Source organism: Mastomys coucha, unplaced genomic scaffold, assembly GCF_008632895.1.
Source record: "Mastomys coucha isolate ucsf_1 unplaced genomic scaffold, UCSF_Mcou_1 pScaffold14, whole genome shotgun sequence".
NCBI lineage: Eukaryota > Metazoa > Chordata > Mammalia > Rodentia > Muridae > Mastomys > Mastomys coucha.
In genome coordinates, this window is record NW_022196896.1 from 129,387,296 (window position 1) to 129,388,086 (window position 791).

Genomic DNA, 791 nt, shown 5'->3' on the forward strand with positions numbered 1-791 from the left:
GCCCCCTTTCTTGTTGCTGTGTCCACATCCTGCACTGCACTGCACTGCACTGCTCTGCCTTACCTGTGACACCCGTCCACCCGCCACGGTGACCTTCCCAACGCCAGCCCCAATGATCCCTGCTTTAGATGCTCAGGAAGGGCCGGGCAGCAGTGGCGCACGCCTTTAATCCCAGCACTGGGGAGACAGAGGCAGGTGGATTTCTGAGTTTGAGGCCAGCCTGGTCTACAGAGTGAATTCCAGGACAGCCAGGGCTATACAGAGAAACCCTGTCTCAAAAAAACAAAACAAAACAAAAACAAAACAAAACAAAAATGCTCAGGAAGATGAGAGTTCATGTGGTCCATGTTTTACCATCTAACATCTAGAAAATGTAGGCAACTGCCTAATTAATTAATTTATATCTAGTTGATTATAAAATAATTATGATTAATATAATTTATTATCATAGTATTGTTTACTATAAAGTACATCATAATACTTAGGTAAATAATTTTATTGTACAAAAGAGTTGGTTTTATAAAAACATCTTTGTAAGTATACCATGTAGATTGATCATATCTACCTGTTGTTACCCTCTGCCATTTTCCTCCTCATTAGTTCCTTTTCTTCTTCAAGTATTTCTTATACTTTCAATATATTATATATGTATATATACATATACACACATACATGTCTATATACATATATATGTGTGTGTATATGTATATATATGTGTATATATACATATATATATTCAAGGTTCTGTGTAAGAGAAAATATACAGTACTTCTCTTTTTTCAGCATGTAAA